The sequence below is a fragment of the Bemisia tabaci genome, chromosome 4, assembly GCF_918797505.1.
Source record: "Bemisia tabaci chromosome 4, PGI_BMITA_v3".
Lineage (NCBI taxonomy): Eukaryota > Metazoa > Arthropoda > Insecta > Hemiptera > Aleyrodidae > Bemisia > Bemisia tabaci.
In genome coordinates, this window is record NC_092796.1 from 5,778,720 (window position 1) to 5,797,336 (window position 18,617).

Here is an 18,617-nt window from a genome sequence, read left to right on the forward strand (position 1 = left end):
GAGCTTGCGTATCCTCCTTTTCTCCCGATGTTTATATTGGAAGATACTGGAGAGCTATCCTCTGATGAATGAGAGCGATCCCTCATCGCGATATCCCCTCTCGGAGAGAGATTAGCTGAAATCAAGGTCTCGCAATACCATTACGCTGCCCTTAAACGCGTTAATTCCCCCGCATCCGGATCTTTCACTGTTACCAAGGGGTCCACGTTCATTCTCTCATATAGCTCCAGGGTCCAAACTCCTTGGCACGATTTTTTTTTTTTTTTTTTTTTTTTTTTCTTTTTTGTAAGTGATGAGGCTATAGTTATTGATTGGCACACTGTGGAAAATTAGAGGCTACGATTATCCTTCTTTAAATACTTAAATTGAGCGCCATCAATTTTCAGAGGTTATTATTATTTGGACGTATTTCTGGCAAACGGAACTATGTGCATTATGACGTGCGCCCTGTTATGCATACATTCTTATGGGTCTCCGGACTCATATCTTAAGGCACATAGATCTGTTTGGTAGAAATACGTCCATTTGTATAAAGGGTGATCCAAAAGTTCCGCATAAATCAATGTAACCTCAAAAGTTCTTGCCCCTTTCCCGAGTGGTTCCTCTAACATTTTGGAGGTTTCTGAAAGTTGTTTCATTTGACCTACGAGCACGCACAAACTTTCAAGTCTCTTTATCTTAATTTGTTCAAGGGTTACATGGGTGTTGTTTGGTGCTGGCGATGCAAGACTTTTTGACCACACTGTGTAGTGAAGATTTGTAGCATTATTACTACAGTCAGTGTTTTTCATGTCAATGTCTTGTATGCGTTTCTCCGTTACCTACTTTCCATGTGCCCGAATCATTATTATCAGCATAGGATAAGTTTATGGTCTTTAAGGATGAGCCACTATTTTTTGGTGTGAAGAAATGCGAAGTTTTTGTGATTTGGTAATATTTTAAAGTTAATTTTTGAAAACCAAGAAAGAAATGGATTTCATGATTTCTCTCCCTCAGTATGACGCACTAAATAACAGCAACAAAGGTAAAGAAAAAAATGCTCAAATACATATCAGAGAGAAAAAAGTATCCATTGAGGGTTGAAATATTCTTTCGCCGATTTCTTTATATTTCCCACGACCTAAACTTATGATTAGATATTGCTATAAAGGGGAATGGGGATGTCGATGTGTTATTCTTCGTGATTATAAAATTATGTTTGGTAAAAGTTAATACCACATATTGCACACGATAATGAATTAATTGATAGCTACTACGATAAGTATTTAAAAATATTCAAAAAAATGCTCCCTGTTTTTTGAGGGTTTGACTTTCGAAATAAATGGATCTTCTTGGCTTGCTATCTCGGCACCACTCGATTACTGTGTTCATCTCTTTACTTCTTGTCTGAAATTTCTTCCAATATTCATCGACATCTTTATTCGAATTGTTTTATTGCTTTTAAAACCTGTTACATCCAGCTATAAAGCGGACATAATTATACTTAACTGTAATCTAGAGCTCTAACACAGTGATCAAAATACGAATTCAAATACTGTTTTGTCCAAGATAAAATATTATTTGACAATAAGTCTCAAATTCGGATGGAACGCGTGTGCAATACTGGTTCGCCCACAGTTATTCTCTTCGAAGCTGTCAGAAATTAATGACGCAGATAGAAACAGGACGATGGACACATCCGTGTCATGTAGTTTAAAATAATGTCCGACATAAATCTCAATAATGACAGCATCACTCTGACCAATTGGGAATAAATAATTTTATGAAAACTTTTATTTAGTCATCACCTGATCTGTGATACGTAAGGAACTGGCGCACAGTGTGCTAGGTGTTTCGTGTTGGGCCAAAAAATGAGAGGAAAAGAATTGACTGGACTGGCGCTGATTTGACCTTCATATTCTCAGGTAATTACGTGACCTTCCACATAGAGAGGGGCTTTTACTCCACAAAAACTAGACATTTAGGTATTATTTAACATCAGATCATAGCGGGGTGTCGAAAATTTTGGAATAATGGACACCTACAAATGTCGAAGTACCTAAATAAGTTATAACGCACTTTGAAGTCCGCAGCTATAAAATAAATACGTAATTTCCAGAAAAATAATTTAAAAATTCTAATGTGCTATAAAAAGAATGCGAAATAGCCAGACTGAAGAAAGTTCATGCCCTCTATTGGTTGAAAATTGACAAAACGATTGCCAATGTCAACATTTCTCTTGGAAATAAAACTTTCTTGACAATAAAATCTTGAAGTCCCGAGGCTCAAGTTGTGTACACATTACAACAAATAATTAAAACAACGATATAGGTCAACCATGTAGAGGACGGGTATTTCTATTGCAAATTCAAGGTAGTTTAAAAAGTTTGGCAGAAAAAAGTTCCAATTATAGGTCCTTGCACCCACTGTAATATTACTTCGAATCAATAACAGTATATCGAATCATTGGAGCTTCATTTTTTGCGTTCGGACTTTAACTTTTTCGTTGGCGTGCACTCAGTCTTAAAACAAAACCGCCGTTCCGCTCGCAAAACTTCGGATATAAAATCTGCATAATCGTATAAAATTTACGTTTATACCCCTTTTACGCGCGCTGCCTTCTGGAGTTCAAGCTCCCTGCTTGATGGCCAAAAAGGTGGAAATAGATTTTGTTGCTTACTCACAGTGCGAAATAAATAATAAAACAAACGGCGCTAGAATAAACAAAACGCGGAGATAAAAACAAAACGGCAAATCTGTGTTCGACAGACTGAAGGGCGTACCTACATTTCGGGTTGAGCCCTGTTGTACGTGTCACACCATGATTTCCGGGGTTCGCGTGAAAATGGAGTTAAGTTTTTACATCAGCAGAGGAAAGAAATAAGTAGGAACACTTTACGGCTCTCCGAAACTGGTCCCCCGAACAAACTTTCGCAATCGTAACGGAAATTCTACGAGGATGAATATATCAAGCATTTATTTTGGATTCATACGTCACATTATTCTCTTATCGGTGAAAGGGTGAAAACTTGGGGGAGGATGGCAGGGGGTGGTTGTCGGAGTTTTAAAAAAAAGATACAAGTTTTCTTCTGCATCTTGCCGTACCACCGCGTCGCGCCGTTTCGCTGGGGCTCACAAAAGGCAGACAAGCGTGTGATGAATCGGTGAATAAATTTTCCCTGTTGCCCAAAACGAGGAAAATGATTCAGCCGTAGTTTTGATTTTCTCAGGAAAGAAGGAAGGGCGCCAAGAGTCAAGAAATGGGAGAATACTTGAGTGTATACTTTGAAAAAGTGCCTATATCCAAGAGAAGAAAAAGTGTAAAAACACGGAAAAAACTTAGACCCGAGGCTTTAGGATGATTTGAAGAGGGTTTTGGTGATTTTTTTTGGTAGCCTATCATTAAACTAACCGGCAAGGAGACCAAAAATTTAGCTCATTTTTCTTTGAAGTGTAACCAATGATTAAAAACTCCAGAGACGTGTTGTTTTCCAAAATAAATCAAGATTTCTACGCGCATTTTACTTCAAATGTGAGCCATTAGGTACAGCGTTCACGATGTCCTACAAATCTTAACCTCTATTGCAACCTCGGATTGCATTTTGCAATAAGGAACTACAATTTCTGGCTCATACATAAAAACACTTATCTGCATGGGAAACTAATGGCATATATGTTGTTTCTTGAATGAGCCACAAATGTGGTTCCTTATTGCAAAATGTAGACCAAGTATGCTAGGAAATCGTGCACGAAGGCGGTTCCCAACATAGTATAGGCGGTTGCGCTGTGAGGCTTATCAACTATCAACGTTCTTTCTACTCCTTCGATAAACAGGTTCTTTTTTCCCGAACTTCGGTGTCGGAGGTAGTAGCTTATTTATTCTCAACGGCGGCGCACAGTGGATCGAGTCAATTAAAGGGGTCGGACATGAAATGTTTGATTAAAACTGCAAATTTTGATGTTTAATTCGTCACATTTTAAATTTCAAAGGGTGCTTTTAGAAGAAAATTTCACGAAGAAACCAATAAACCACTTTTAGAACCTCAAAATTTTATATATACGGAGTTATAAGCGTTTAAAGTTTCCAATTTTGTCCGACCTCTCCTACTAGCTCGAACCACTGTGCGGTGGGGCGCTGCGGGGCGCAAAATATGCAAGCTCCAAAATATAGGGCGCGAGTCGAACTACTTGAACCCTTTATCTGGACGGCTCTCAAGCGAGGGCTGAGACCTGTGATTGTGGATTTCATGCATTTAAACGGCTCAAGGACCGATATCTAACCCTTGCTTCCAAGGGATCCGGTTCCCGGAGAACTTTTTCGACACAATATCTTGTTTCCTACCGGATAGGCGACGAGAGCACAAGCACATCCAACTCGCGCTGTTGTCGACTATTTTAATCTATCCAAGCCGGAACTCGCCCTATCGAAACGCGAATAGTGGAGCTATATTGCAAAATTTGTTGCGGAGCTATCACCTCGACGAATTTAGTCTTACCAGAGTGGCACAGGTTGCAAGTAGATGCCTTGCAAGGTAAAATTATTGCCACGGCATCGGAGGGTTGCGTATGTTGCCTATTTACTAATTGGAGGGGTTCCTTTGATTGAAATTGCAAGCGATCAAACAGAAATAATGTGTATTTCATCTGTGTATTGTCTACATTTCGACTGATCGTGAAAACTTAGCATTTATGGACCAAAACAATGGTGCACAAATGTTGCAAAGGCGGTGGGGTGTAGGTTGCATTTTCAGACTTTGAATATTCATAGATCTGAATTAAAATTAAAGTGACAATAGTAAGTGATCTAATCTTCGTTTAAATGAATTGAAGTCTGATTAATCCGTAATATGAGATCAAGTTTGCAACTTTTAGTCCACAGATATTGCAACGTTATTTAAATACTTTCGTTGGATAATGCTTTTCGAGTTTGGACGTTTGTAATCGATGCTTGAGTTTATAAAAGGGGGAAAATGCAAGAATTTGCAGTTATGAATTAATACGACGGACATGAAATTAATACCACTGATCTCATAGAGCCGTTTCAGGTTTTTTTTCGAATTTAAATCTTATAGAATGAATGAACCACCAAAAAGTAAGTTAATAATAATATTAAAATACCTGAACGGATAGAATTATACTAGCCGTTCTGGGCGCGCTTCGCGCGCCCGTCACGCCTAGCCGGGGGCTACGCCCCCTGGACCCCCGGTCACTCGCTACGCGAGTGACATTCGGCTCGCTTCGCGAGCCGATTTTGTAGTAGTTGCAAATTTTTTATCACTATATTTTGAAGATTTCATAGAAAACATTATGAAATTCTCACTCCACAATTAACTTGTAGAATAATAATGGCAGGGCAAGAAATAGACTATATCTTAAAATGGACGGTTCCCACTTAGTAAAAACAGCCAACACCACGTGAAGGTGAGGAACCATCGTTAGCCACTTTTTTTTTTTTTCTTTACTTTTCTGAAAAAAATTTACTGAAATTTTAGTTGCGTCCCCTAAAAGGAAACACGGAGAAAAAAATTTGTGCATGGAACCCGAAGCTGAGATCATATGGATCTCTGAAGTTTTCGGATCACGCATCCGAAAAGTTAAGGTCCATCTGCCGAAGTTCGGGTCAGACAATTGAAGTAGTTCGGTATATACCGAAGATTTCAGGTCACACATCTGAAGTACTCGGTGCATACCGAAGTGCTTCAGATTTCTGACTCAGAGATTTAGGAAAAACACAGTAGAGAACCAAGGAAATCACAGTAGAACAGAGAAAAAAATACAGTCGAATAAATAAAGAAAACTATTATCGAAGAAATTCTAATTATTAGAAAGTAATTAGCTGGCGTAATCAATGCGTAGCTGCATAGGAGCATGAGCGAGATTTATCATCAACTGACCGCTGGCCGCTAGGTACCTGGGTGGGCGAGCGACAATACGTAAGCGGTGGCATATGGTTCGATTGACAGAGGAGTGGGGAACGGTCAGACGTAGGGGAAAGGTTCAGGCTGAACCGTTCAGCACAGCGCAGCGTCAGTCACCGGGTGGGGAAGAGAGTCCGGGAGGGGACACTTCCCCTCGAGTGAAATAGAAAAAGGCAGAATCCTTCGAAGTTTATATTAATGATTTGTGTTGAAGATTAATCGCTTCGGAGTACCATTTGATGGCACGGTAGGGGAGGGGTTAATGGCTAAAGTGCGAGACCGTGTATATAGCACCGTTTGCGACGTTGTAGACTGCCAGCCATTCTTTATTCTTCCTTTGGAAAACAAGTCAACGTAATGACTAGAAAACTTCCTTGATTTGTCTTCTATGTTCGTAGAATATTCTGTATTTTCAAGCTTCAAAGTTGCTTGTTCCTCTTCGAAAAAGTAAATTAGGGGCCGAGATTTTGAAACACCGCAATGGAGATAAGTGTTTTCGCACTGTAGCCATCAATATGCCGGAAAGTAGTAGAAAAATCAGCGGAAAAACTTTCAAATAATGGGAGGAGGGTGTTTACATCCCCTGGGTATTATTATGAATAAATCTGGCTGACATTTTTTCAAATCAAATCTACCGTTTTATTTATCAGCATGTTTATCAAAGGTTATTCAAATTTTTTCGGACATTTTTTCACTTTTATCTCATTTTGATAGTTTTCGACTGATCGGACGCAAATTAGTTTAAAATCCAAGAGGGGCATATAAACGGGTTTATAACTCAACTCAACAGAGCCTTAGCCTAAATTGTATGAAAGCCAACTGAATAATATCCGAAAAAATAGACAACTTTGTTCTCAATCTCCTTTTAAGTAAAACAAGATCGGTGGGGAGAAGGGGAAGAGGAGAAGGGTGTATGCCAACATTGCGACAGAGTATGAGAAAGTCGATAATCGAATGAGGTAAAAAGGAGATGAGGAGGGTACACAGAGGAAGGCAAGAGGCGCTCATTGGAAGGAGTGGATAGAGTGAAAATTTGCCGTACTTGCAATTTTGCAGTTGCGGATACAGGACGAAGTGAATCCGACATAAATATGAGATTAACGAGCAAAAATAGTGACCTGATGCAATTCGAGGAAAAAGGGATTGGATGCGTGAGGTTGGCCAAGGGAATAAACCGACGAATGATGAGCGAATGACTGATAAGTGGATGACAGCGTTCATTAACACTATAAAGAAAAGAAAGAAAAAATAGTGACTAGCCCTTAAGGTGTGTGCGAAAAACTTCAGGAAACTGAATTTTCAAATAAATTGTGATTGAAATGAATGTATGAAATGTATTCATTGAATGTATTCTGGATGACAAATGATAGTTAAGGTGGTGGCCAGACACTTTACCCAATTTCGTTTAGTTCAACGTTTTTCATGGTCCATTTGTAAATTTTGTCCAAAAGTTTTATTGTGCAATGCTTTATGAACCAACAGTTTACAAGCAAGTCAAGTTACAAGCAATGATATAGGCGCTGAGGTTTTGCCAAATTATGGAACTATAATTTACGTATAATAACTTATAACTCTTACATGCCTAAGCCGGGTCAAACTGACCCGAGGATGGCTGAAAACACGCGCCCCGTGGGTCGTATGGGGCCGGTTCATCCGGACTTAAGACGTGGGTCTTAAATAAGGATAAGACATCAAATTGAAAAAAAGAAGAAAAAATCCAATATCAACACAGCCGCAGATAGGAGAGACGGTTTTGGGTCTGGTTTTTTTTAACTTTTCTCCTGAACCAGAGCGACAGTTCATTTGCAGCCTAGAGCGGAGCATCGCGAGCTCACGCGCGCATCACGCCATAGCGCCTTCAATTTTGTAGACGCAACACGGACATCCATCAAGCACGAATAGTTGTATCCCTGCGCCGTCATCGGCGCATCCTTTCCCTTGCTCCATTTCCATATTGTGTTAGTTCCGTTTGTCTTATTTGTAGTGGAGCATTAAGGGCTACGTTATCGACACAACCGAAGATAGGAGAGATGAAATCGGGCCTTGTTTTTTTCCCTTTTCTCCCGAATCGAGTGATAGCTCATTGACAGCATAAAGCGGAGCATTGCGAGTTCACGCATCGCGCTTTCAATTTTGCAGATACAGCACAAACATCCATTCAGCACGAATAGTCGTATCTCTGCGCCGTCAGTAAGAGTATTTTCTCTTTCCCTATTTCCATGTTGTGTTTGCTTTTGTGTCTTATTTGTAACGGTGCTTAATGGGAGCAACACAACCAACATGTAACTTGGATTAAATGTGTTGGCCAAACTAGGTATCGGGTAAAAAAAAATTGAGTAAAGTGTCTAGCTGCCGTTAAGGTGACTTTAGCCTTATGATAGGATTCAACGAAGACCAAAATATGCAATTGAATCGGTTAGTTACTGAAGAGCTCAGGCGCCAGAAATGAGATTTCGATAAAAATGATAATAACCGTTGAAAATGACCCCTTATAAATCTCAGAGCTCTGAAATATTAAAACAATGATCTAATTAATCATATTATTAATAAATCTGAAATTTAAGACGGGTTGGTTCATACAGTTTCTACTGTTTTTTTCGTATTTTTGTATCTGGTGCTTGAGCCCTTTTGTGGCTGACCAATTCAATTACTATAATTTTATTTCGCATCACAGAATGCCTTTCATTGATGCATTCGACCTGGCTAACGGCATAGGTGGATTACATTGCAGTTAATATAAAGTTCACACAGGTAGGTAAAGAAATTCAAACTTGATATAAGCAAGTGTATTTCAATTTGGTGGTGTAATGAGAATAGTTAAAATAAATTCTATAACATGTATACTTAAAACATTGGAAAAAATGCAATAAAAAACACGTATTCCGACATCAGTAATCAATATTTCATGCTTTACATGGAAAAACAATACGTTTTACCGATATTTCTTGCAATTTTGTGTTACGTTTCGTCTACATATGGGTGAAGAAAATTCTTCAAAAATTTCGAGAAAAATAATAGTCTCATTTCGTAAGTTCTAATACGCAGCAACTGAATTGTGCTCCTTTCGAGTTCAGTTCGATGTAATAAAAAAGGACTTCACTTAATTTCAGCAAAACTCCACACGAGCCTCTTTTCACCGATACCCGGACGCTTGGGGCTAACATCTGTCTGTTGGCTAAAAAAAACTTTGAAAAGTCTGAAAATAATGTTGATTCATTTTTTTCTTCTGACAGGCTACCTGCATTCGAAAGTTTTATGATTGATTCTGGAGGAAAAGAGGCAAGGGGGAAAGGATGGGAAGAAACAAAGGCGGAGCATGTTGGAGTAAAGAATTGCTCCGATAAGCGATATTTCTCTTCAGCTTCAATTCAAATCTTGGCGGAACATTACCGTCTTCCGGCGGAAAGCCCTTTGTAGTTACGACCCGAGTCGTGGAATTGCGTGAAAGAGCATAGAGTTGCCAAATGGAGGAGCATTTTTTGCGCGCATCAATTTATCGTATAAACTTTGGTTAACGAAGTCCGAAATTTACTCCTACCCCAGTCGGATTTGCCAGTTCCTTATTGCGAAATGACGCTCACGTATGCTATGGCCTAAGGACGCAGGCGCAACACCCTGAGGGGTGCAACATTTTTGAGACTTCATTCCAAACCTCCAATGTCTGCACTGAAAAAAAAACTCCAGCCGTGGAAGCCGCACTTATGGGCTATGTATACACATCGTTCGCGTTCCGGGTGTAGCACCCGGAGCAATCAAAGCTACGGCTCAAGCACCCGGAAGTTTCGGCTTTAGAGCCCGGAACGGACGGTATGTCTATAAGGCCCTAACTTTTTTTTCAGTATGAGTATTAACAATGTATTCTTTGTGTTTTCGTCAGACGGAATGGTGAGACTTGAAAGTTAGCAAGATACGACAGAGTGAAACGGTGAAGAATAATGACAGAAAATTTCAAGCAATAGTTGAATCAATTTTTTCAGAAAGAGAAACAACACATAACAACATTTTAAAATGGCTATGTCCAATTTTTTCGAAGGGATATACTGAGTGAATTTTCCGGGGGGGTTAACGAACGACAGAATTCAGTACAATTTCCGGTAACATTTTATGGGTGTTCTATCTGCTGAAGAGCAAATTGTCCGGGGCAAAAGTGGGGTGCTTTAATCAACTTATACTAAGACGCAAAAAATCGATTGACTTTTGTTTGTTTCCTTCTTTAAAAAACCTGATGATGCGTGAAAATTTTGAAAAGTTGCAATTGAGTAACACGGTTTTGTAGTTATAACATTCTGATCATTACTGCTGTTCCTGTTTCACTGAGAAACACCGAAAGATGGACACGAGTTTCGCTGGTCTAGTTTGTCATAATTTTGAGTCACCGAGTACAGAAATGAATTTTCTAAATTAGACGGATTTTTAACACCCAACAAGGGTTGGACTGGCTCGCATCTGAGGGCGTAGACCCTTGGCTGGTTAAAGGGGCGTAATGAGATATTTCGTGGTAGGGCATCCGCATCCCCTATGTGGAAAGGGGTTCAACAAATTTTGGCAAGGCAGCACAAGTTTACGTTATTTCCAGGTTCAAAGTTTATTAATCGTACAGAGTGAAAATTGCGAACTTGAACGTATCGAAGTAACCGACAAACTTCTGAAATTAAAGAAAACATGACAGATTAAAGCCACTAGACGCATCCAAGCACCATTATTTCCAAAAGAACCGAGCCAGTGATGTGCGGCTTACACGAGTTTAAGACTGGGGACTGCAAGTCCACCCTGAAAAAGAATCAGACATGAACCTGAAAGAAGTAGAAAGAACAACACAGCCGATGACAGGAAAGACGTATTCGGGCCTCTTCTTTAACTTTTCTCCCGAATCTGAGTGACACCTTATTGACAACATGTAGCAGAGCGTTGAGAGCTCACACTTCGCGTCATCGCGCCTTCAATTTTTCAGATGCAGCACGGACGTCCATCAAGTACGAATAGTTGTATCTCTGCGCCATCGTTAACGCGCATCCTTTCCCTCGCTTGATTTCCGCTGTGTTTGTTAGCGTTTGTCTTATTCGTGATGGTGCTTCAAACTAGTAGCATAGAGCAGAGCATTGCGAGTTCTGGACTCAAGCCATCGTGTCTTACATTTTTCAGATGCAATGTGGACATCCATCTTGCGAGAATAGTTGTATCGTGTTTACAGTTTAGATGCCTCTTATTTTTGAATTTCGAGATAAATGAAGGTTAAGTTTGCCCGAGATATGCTATGGTATGTCCAAATTAATAGTCATTTTGAAAGGGAAGACTTGTAGTTCCCAGACAATTCTTCGGCGAGTCGACGGGAAATACTCTCACTTCAAACGGTATTTCTGTTATTTCAAATAGACGCCCTGCTACTTTAAATAGATTTCTGATTGACTCGACAAGAGTCTTCGTCCAGATGTTATCAACGGGAAACTTTTTCTCAGTGGGTATCCTTTTTTAAATTCTTCTTTTTTCTTTTCCTTTTTGGTTTGGTCTCTCTTTTTAAAGCAATATAATTAGGAACTTCCCTCCATTTTTGTCTGTTTATCCATTAATTTGGACCGCGTTAAGCAGGAAGCCACATCAGCTATTGCCAAATTAAATTTTGCGATTTAACTTTTTACTTGAAAACGGTTGTTCGGATTTTTGGGCAAATTTCAGAGAATTTTCTGAATAGTACGAAGGAAATTCGTTAAAATTTTCGAGTCGGAATCCGCAATAACGCTCTCTTGTAAAAAATTAAATTTCCCAGTTTTTGACGATAACTGATGTGGCTTGGTCCCTTTCCCCTAAACGCGGTCCATTTGTTTATCTATTTCTTTCTCGGACACTACTTTTGAAGTCGCACAGCTTTATATACAGGGTCTTATTCCACCTCTACACTATTGTATGTACAGTCTTAAAATGTGTCTATTTACACTTTTGTCTAATATTAAGTTATTAGGCAATCGTCTTGTAACCAGCTAACTGTATTGTTTTCAAGATAACTTCTGTTTTCCCTTACACTCATCATCTTCATCCTTCACTCATTTTTATTAATGGTTAGCTTTTACTAAGATATTTATGTTATATACTCTTAAATTAATAGTGCTAAATATGTATTACATAGATGTGCGCAATAAATAATTTAAAAAAAAAAAAAAAAAAAAAAAAAAAAAAAAAAAAAAAAACTTTTGAAGGAGAACGGCAACAGCTCGACTCGGCGGGCACTGCTGTAGGGTAGCGGGAGTGAGGTCTTGCGTGGAATTCAATTACAATGGAGTCATCGTGTTAAGTATCGGGAGCTAAAAAAGGAAGGCGAAGAAGCGGGCACCGAGCACGGGCTATAAAGTAGCGCACAAAGGCGGACTGACAGAAACAATTTTCTCGAAACGGGAGACGCGTCCGCGGGGCTCCGTTACAAAGCGGACCGCGCCAGCCACGCGCCACGCCATGCGGAAAACTCCACTCGCGGAAAATCGCGACGCCGTCCGTTCCGAATTCCGCGACAGCGAGGCGCGCCGCGACGCGCAGAAAGGAAATTTAAAACCTGATTAGCGCCACCAGGTGTTGCGCGGAGAGGTGCGTTCTATCCGAGGAACATGGGTGGCTGTACCTCGAGTACCTAGACACTGGACAGTAATGCACGAGTCTAAACATGCACTGAAAAAGGAAAGTTGCGAGCTGTATACCGTCCGTTCCAGGCTCAGGGGCCGAAAGTTCTGGGTGCTGTACTGCCGTGCTAAGGAAGAACGCCGTATGATCATTCGAGAGTTGCCACATTTCCTTCGATAAAATGCTTATTTTTGAGCAAAGTAATGAACATTTTTCCTTGTAATTTTCAGGAGCTTTAGGCAAAATTGCGAACAAAATTATTTTAAAAATTGGGAGAAACATATTTATTAGTTTACCAGGAAAGTCGTGTTTTATAAGTGGAAATTTGGCAACGCCTGAGGGTTCATACGGCGTTTTTCCTTAGCACGGCAGCGTAGCCGAAAGTTCTGGGTGCCGGAGCCATAGTTTTCACTGCTCCGGGAGCTACGCCCGGAAATTTTGGCCTCTGTGTTTGGAACGCGGACAGTATGTCTATATAGCCCATAAGTGCATGCGGCTTCCACGACTAGAGTTTTTTTTTCCGGCGTGGAACTCTTAGAGCTCAAAAGGGCAAATAACCTACCTGCACGAAAAACACCAGAAAAATGTCGCTGCAAATCTTCAGATTCAAATGTAAAAGCAAGATGCCCAAAAATGTTAGAATGACGTATATTCTCTGGTAAAAGTTGGTATCGTGGGTAACTGACACCAAGATACTCGAAGCTCATGGTCTCCGAGCTTATCAGAACTCATGTGGGATGTTTAAGGGGGCTGCATCAAAAATTAGGGTTTTCCGTCAAGATTTTGAAATTTTATCGACAAAACGAAAAATCAAAGAAAAACTCTTTTTGACTTTGTGTCAAAGCAAGAAATCGACCGATTCTGAACCCTTCGAAAACACCGAAAGCCCAAATTTCAGCTTATCGACAACGAACGCTATTTTACAATCCTGATATTGCGGAAAACGATTGTATCAAAGCGCAGCCTTGAAAAAGAAGTGCGTAACCGCAGATATTTTTTTATTTTTTTGAAAGCACTTTCTATAGGCTTTGCTCTTAGAGGAAAGATGAATGCAACGGAAAATAACCCCGGCAAAATTCGATGCATTAAAAACTTTTTCACCAACACAGATAGTGTTGATTGAACCTCCACGTAAGAAAATTGTTTCCAGTCTTCACACGGAAGTTCGAGATTACAGTCCTCGCTTTTAACGAAATGAAAGTGCGGGAAAACCTTTAAAATTCGAACTTATTTTAAGAGGGGCGCTTTGACGCCTGGAGGAAAAGGATAAAAAACGCGGCTTGAGGATTCCAGACGGTTTGGGTAAAAAAGATATTCTTTATAAAATAAATACAGGCGAGGGCGTAAGCACTAGGAATCGAAATGATTAAAGTTTCTAAAGCAACTGCGGGGGCGTCGGTTCAGGGGAGGGAGGAGGTTGGAATGAATTAATATAATACAGTTTGAAGGTATGTTCTTTTTGAAAGGGGTCGATTCAAGGCACATCATACTGCCTGGCAAGGTTGAATAATCTCCATTTTTTCTTATTAAAGCCATGCAGAAAACGCCGTTCAGGTTATGCAACTCATCAACCATGGAATGACATTGATGGCGGGTCGTGCAAGAAAATTGTATCTGTCCCCTTATTAAAAAAATGCAATTAAGGGGATTTCCGAGTAATTTGTCATCCCTGCACAGGCGGTTGAGAGGAGATTGCTACACGCGGTGAGCTTGAAAGTTGGGTGTGGGGTTAAAAAGATTCAAATTAAGGCTCTTTCAATCGACGGTAAACTTCTGTTGCACATTTTCTGGAATCGCTAAGCTTTCGCCGGGTATTTCCACAACTTGATGAGCGTCCTGAGAATTTTTCCTCACAATTGGCAAGACTGCTCAAACAAAGCGTAGTCATTTTCCGCGGGGAGAGTGAGGCTGAAAAAGGAGAGACGCTTCGTGGCACTGCTTAGGGGGTAAAACCACCGGGAGATCCCTTCCGCATGGGGGCAGCCTGGCGTTGAAAAACTTTAAAATAAACGATTTGCGTTGAAGAGCGTTCAGGAAGAGGGTTAAATTGTGTTTTTAAAAGTAATAGAAATATTTGAGATCTTTGGGTCCCAACATGGGCTCGCTGGAGTAGCACGCATGCACTCCGAATCTCGCTCCGATAATTGGACGTATTTCTATCAAACGGAACTATGTGCATAATGACGTGAGCCCTGTTATGCATATATTCTTATGCACCGAAAAAAATAATATGCTGTTTTAGCATCTAGGATGTCAAAAATGTGTCTGGTGATCCCGAGATGCTGCCTTTACTGCCCCCGCAGTTAATTTTGCATCCTGTGAATGCAAATTCAACTGCGGGAGCAGTAAAGGCAGCATGTTGGGATCACCAGACACATTTTTGACATCCTAGATGCTAAAACAGCATATTATTTTTTTCAGTGTGGGTTTCAGGGCTCATGTCTTAATGCACATAGTTCCGTTTGATAGAAATACGTCCAATTTTAACAAAGGTGACTGAAATGTCCATCATTTGATAATGTTTTATGCACTATCTAGAAATGATCGCCATTGGCGGATCCAGCAATTTGGCGACACCGTATTTTCTCCATTTAAACCTGTAAAAATGTATCGATTCTTAAGGGAGCCACGTGTTCCGACAATAATCGATTATTTAGTATTGGTTTAAATGGAGGATATTCGGTGCTGCCAAAATGCTGGATCTGCTTCTAATGATCGCGTGTTAAGAGTTTACTCGTTATTGATTTTTTATTTATGTTTTTGAGGAGCAAATACCAGACAAGCTCAAAATCCTAAAAAGCATGGAAAATCGAAGAAATACATGAACGCCGGGAGATGGATTCAAAGAGACGAGGTAGATATACTGCTGTGCTAGGGAAAAACGCCGTATGCACCTTAAGGCGTTGCCAAATTTCGATTGATAAAACACGAATTTCCTGATAAACTTATGAATACCTCTCTTCCAATTTTTCAGATAATATCGTTCACAATTACACCTACAGCTCCTGAAAATTTCATGGAAAAATATACATAACTTTCCTCAAAAATACACATTTTAATGAAGGAAATTTGGCAACTCTAGAATGTTTATACGGCGTTCTTCCTTAGCACGGCAGTATAGGAGACTCGGTTCGATCATCCTCCTTTTACACGAAGGATGGGTTGAGAGGGTGGGAAAAATCGGAGAAAGCGAGGGATAGAAGAAAATAATCCGAAGGGCATGCTGTCCTCGACAGATACAAACTTTGCGCTTTGGAAAGAGGCTCCATTCTCGAACACAGTTGTCAAAAAGGATGAATTTCAAAAGCTCGGTATGTGCTTGATCCTGGAGGGATATTAGAAGCAAAAGAAGAGAAGAATTTTGCGGCTGATGTTCTCCTGATACTGCGCATGATTTCAAAGGTGCCGGGTTTTCTCCATTTTTCTTCGATTACCAAAGACAACTGATCCATAGTATTCTTCTATTTTGTCTGTAGACGACCATAGCTTGTCTGCTTCGTTACCGAACGGAGCAGTACGATGTTCAATACAATGACATCCTCTTCTCAAATGGAAGTATCTCTGTCAAACGGAACTATGTGCATTATGACGTGAGCCCTGTTATGCATATACGTTCCTATGGATCTTGGGCTCATGTCTTGATGCACATAGTTCCGTTTGACAGAAATATGTCCAAATGGAAGATGAGTGGAGTCAAAATTGAGTATCCAATTTAGAGGCAATCAACGTTATTCAGGTTCATTGCAGTTATTTTAAAGAGTATTTGAGTCAGTTTGGGTCGAATCAACTGAAATACGGTCAAGTTGATGGAACTACAAGTTACTCAACTCTATCTTCAAAATATGGGAACAGAATAGCATCATTTTTAACAGCTTTTGGACAATACTTCTGAAATCGAGTTTCTTCATATTTCTACCAGTCTAATTTACATAAACAACAGTAAAATACACCCCAATAGTACAATACAGGGGTTCTTGGAGAGCAGTAAGTGCGTAGATGTCGAAATTATTTCTAAAAAACAGCAGTAAGTCGACTTTTTCCAGCAAGAAAGGTGTACTGTGTACTCATTAATGCTTGTTGCAAATCAACGCTGAATTTATTTCACCAATAGAAAACCGGGCAAGAAGCTAATAATGTAACTACTTGGTTCCTTTCTCTGAATTAACTGGGGCTCCTTCTGAATTCAGGGAGAGGGGAACCAATTTATTAGAAATTCAAATGTTGCGATGATTTTTTTCGCAAAAACTTTCATCGTGAGAAATGAACAAACGAAGCTCCTGTTGTTTATTCAAGTCGGAAGTTTGAGACGAAACATTTTCTTCGTGATATAAAACAATTGTACGACCAGCAGATTTACTATTAGCCAAGATACTTCGCGGTTTTCCGGCTGATTTCCATTTAATACGGAAAAATGGATTGCTAATTTAACTATTAAATTGTTAAAAAAAATATGTCCGACTTGTTTCAAATGGACATTTTACAGTAGTGAAAAGCTACTTTTACTACGGGGGTAGTTAAATTAACATTTTTTTATTGTAAAATCTACATTGAAACATGCTGGACACTTTTTTAAACTACAAAATTGTTAAATCAGCCATATCATTTTTTTCCGTGTTCAATACAAATCAGCCGAAAAGACGTAAATTTTCTTGGCAAATTGTAAAGGTTTGTATATTTTTCGAACAGCTCCCGAGGAGCAAGTGAAGATGCAATTTCACCTTCGGATGCAGAATAATTGAAAGGAGATTTCGTTAAAATCCCGAATAAATGTGGCATCGTTGTTTGGAGAGACGCAGATCCCTGAGGGCGGTTACAGGTCGCTTACTCACGATTCCCCACACCGCTGATTTTGATTTTTACTCCCGAGGCGGTTTGCCCGCTTTGGGTTCCTCTCTCAAAGACTCCCGCTTTTAAGAAACAAAGGGCGAAGGTAGGTAAAGCACTCTCGAGGTTAGGATATAAATTCAAATACTCGATCGAAAGGGGGCTTGTACGCATATACGTTGCAAAAAAAAGCTTATTTGTGGGTAATTTTGCTTGAGAAACACGCTAAATACTACTTGAATATTTTTCATCTTAGGTGGTCATTCTCGAACAGGCTCTAGAAAACTTAATATAAACGGATAAGACGATTTAAAATCACACCAGATTGATTTCAGAAACTGTCAGAAGAATTCCTTATGGTTGCACTGAAAAAAAAGCTCCGGGTTTTATAGACATACTTACTTACTTCCAGGCTTAGAGGCCGAAAATTCCGGGTGCTAGAGCCGTAACTTTGATTGCTCCGAGTGCTACACTGAGCCCGGAACGCGGACGGTATGTCTATACAGCTCGTAAGTACGGCTTCCTTGGCCGGAACTTTTTTTTCAGTGTGAGTGTTTTGTGATACGGGAAAACTTGAAAAGTCAGAAAAGGGGCTGAAAGTTTTGCTGGACACCCAGTCTCTCTCTCAGATTGATGGCACTAAGGGCTGGTCTAAGCAGGGCCGGATAAGGGGCTGGCCACATGGGCCGCGGCCCATGGCGGCAAATCTAAGGGGAGGCAAAAATTTGCATTTTTTTGAATGTAGGTATAAAAAAATCGGATTTATAAAAACAAAATGACAAACGAGAAAAGGCGATAAAATCTCTCATTCCCTGAGAGTATAGTAATTTCTAATTTTGTCGTCTCTTGGTGATACAAGAGACAGCAGCTTCAATAAGTCGAGTTAAGAGAGAGACCAAACACGCGATTTGGCCTAGAACGGCGCGACTTAGAGGGAAATGATAACGAGGACTTGAGATGAAAAGGAGAAGCTCTCGGCGCGGCGATCGCCATGTAACACATATAAGCGCCTACAAAACTGCACGAATACTTCACGCATTGCATCAAACACAGTGCGTACAGCAGCGGTCGGCGTGAAACGCATAGCGCCTACAAGACTGTCGGAATACTTCATGCATTGCGCCAAACACGGTGCGATCTGCGCGGCGGCGGAAGTTAAAATCATTGATCCACATTTATGTTTGTTCTTTCATAATTTTTTTGTTCGTTTCTTATGAATGGAAGGCCTTGTCCACACAGAGCTAGGTTCACGGAACTTAACTTTCGCGCAAAGTTCGGTGAACTTTTGCT

The 18,617-nt window shown here is 40.1% G+C and overlaps 1 protein-coding gene across 1 annotated transcript in view; it reads right to left on the bottom strand.

Annotated features, from left to right (window-relative positions):
* Window positions 1-18,617, bottom strand: part of LOC109031330 (netrin-3) — a 211,117-nt gene that overhangs the window by 19,141 nt on the left and 173,359 nt on the right. The window lies entirely within an intron of this gene.